A 2,500-nucleotide genomic window follows, 5' to 3' on the forward strand; every position below is an offset into this window, starting at 1 on the left:
AGGATGTTCTCTTGTTTCTGATTAAAGGGAGATGATTTCAAGGGTTTCTAATCACCTTTGCAGTCCTACTTTACTGTAATCCATTTAAAAACATTATTTGTCAGAGTGTTTATGCTATGTATTAATACGAATGATTCTATGATTGAGTTTTAATAAGCATCATGCGACAAGGCGAGTCAAAATATCACTTTATGTTGTGGAAAAAATGAAGAAAAAGGCAGATTTTTCTATGTTTGTAATGGAAACTTTTAAATATAAAATCTGTTTCCAAATGCAGGCCCATACGTCAGGCGGCCTGGTTGATGGTGTCCATGGTTACTTAATGAGACAGGTTTTTTTTTTTTTTTTTAAGTCATGGTGGGGATGAGACGTGGCCTTGACCCCTGAGCCGTTTGGATGTCTCACAAAAACACACACAAAGGAAGGCTCCCTCTCCTGCAGCTCCAACACCTCTGTAGTTGTGTTTCAGGCCTATACAGAGGGCACAGAGACGGAGAGACAATTTCATGCTCTGCAACGCTTTGAACAGCGCTGATAGCGGCGCGTCTCGCGGTGTAAATTCACCTCCTTTCCAAAGACCTATGAATATGGATTCAGTTGTCCCACTCACTTGAACCAATGAGCTGCGAACACCCCGCCCCATCATCACGCACACACACACACGCACGCACACACACGTGTACACACACCTGCACTTATTAATTGAATCCGTTTTCACAAAGCAGGGGGAAAAAAATGGGTCAGTGTGTTTCCGAGAATTTTTTTTTTCTTTTTCTTTTTTTCCAATATAAAAGTGTTTATTTGGAAACATGGTTTAAATGTACATAATATATTTCCCCCTCGCTGACATATCTCAGATAGAGTGACGCTGTTCGCTGTGTCTGCAGGACAGCGGGCCTCTGCAGCTTTACCATGCCGAAATAAAAGGCAACACCATGAGGAGTCGACGCACAGAGATGTTACAGTACACGAGCCTCGTATTTCCCATCTGTTGAGAACTGCAGTAATCATATGGTCACTTTCAGAGGGATAGTATACAAACACCACAGTGAACAATCTCGCAATATGCTAGAATATTCCCTTAAAGTAGCAGTACAAACACACTCTGGGTCCAAACAGAAGCATTAGAAGGACATGATGATGAATATGCCATTAGGGCTTATAAAGAATCAAATCACGAGCTTTTAGTAGCACACAAACAGGAATGTATAGGAATATGACAGTGTGAAGAATTCAACGTTTCTTTCGGTGGATTTCGACTATAACTATGTGTATGTATGTATTATAGGCTATAGGCTATATAGATGTCTGCTGTAGGCCTACGCAGGGTTTTAGAGATAATGAGATCACGGTTCCAAATCCTGCAACACATTATTTTCTAAATATTTAGATTTTTTTCAAGTTTTATTTGCCCTGGTAATTATTCACATTTATATTTTCTGTATGGTCGAAATCTTTGGTTTCAAAAACTATTGTGAGAGAATGCCAACTCCTTTGTTTATTTAATGTAGGCTAAATAAAAATGAAAATTGCCAAATGGAAATATTTTGCATTAAAAACAAATCTGGACTCAGCATCAATAATTCAGATTGCATATAGCCTATTTTTTTTTTTTAAATTTTAGAACATAAACTTCCTTTGTTGAAATCCCCAATTTAAAAAACAAAAAACAAAAAAAAACTCAGTAATAAGCATAATAGCCTCAGTGTTCACAATGCCAAGGCCCCGACATTATAGTATTTGTATAATATTCCTGTAATAATCCCGGAGGCATTAACTGTATGTTCTCGTGCTCAGAAGTGACTTTACATATAGGCTGTTCACCCCCTGTCATCACTGTGTTCTTTCTTTTTGGCACTGTGTGCATGGGTGTAAAATGTGTAAAATATTATTACAGTTCTTAGAAGTCCGTTGGTCTACAAAAACAATAAAAACAAAAGTCCAATGAATCCGATGGGCTGTCTCTGGCTGCCGGAGGGCCGGTGGGTTCAGTTCAGCAGCGGCAGCAGCAGCAGCACCGTCCGGAACCAAAGCTACAGAAGCTGAAGGGAAACTGCCCCCGCTGCATGTGGGCTTATATTACGGCTGTGGGTGGCGGAGGAGGAGGAGGAGGAGGAGGGGGAGGAGGGGTCCATTTCACTCTGAGCTCAGGGGACACAGAAATACGGTAAATGTTTTTCTCTTTATTGTTTTTAAAAGTGTCCAGGCTCTGTTTTCCAATAAAATCTTTGGTTTTTGCAGTGGCGGGTTAGTCCGATAAGAGTCTGCAGGCTGTCCTGTCCTGTCCTGTCCTGTCCTGTCCTGTCCTGCTGTATCAGTCACTTTCGAAGAGGAGGAGACGGAGATGAAGAGGAGGAGAACTGCTGACAAAAGAAGATCCGCTCAGCTCTACGTCCCCATCCTCATTGTTAAATTAGAGATTATATATATTTACAATGTACAGAGTGTGTGTGTGTGTGTGTGTGTGTGTGTGTGTGTGTGTGTGTGTGTGTGTGTGGAG

General features: G+C 40.9%; 1 protein-coding gene across 1 annotated transcript in view; it reads right to left on the reverse strand.

Annotated features, from left to right (window-relative positions):
* Positions 1–826: 826 nt before the first annotated feature.
* Positions 827–2,500, reverse strand: part of LOC116043224 (homeobox protein engrailed-1-B) — a 5,729-nt gene continuing 4,055 nt past the window's right edge. Inside the window, exon 2 of the mRNA XM_031289799.2 lies at positions 827–2,500. This exon is cut by the window's right edge and continues 340 nt beyond it. The gene's annotated coding sequence lies outside the window, so the exon portion shown is untranslated.

The sequence above is a fragment of the Sander lucioperca genome, chromosome 8 (assembly GCF_008315115.2).
Source record: "Sander lucioperca isolate FBNREF2018 chromosome 8, SLUC_FBN_1.2, whole genome shotgun sequence".
Classification (NCBI taxonomy): domain Eukaryota; kingdom Metazoa; phylum Chordata; class Actinopteri; order Perciformes; family Percidae; genus Sander; species Sander lucioperca.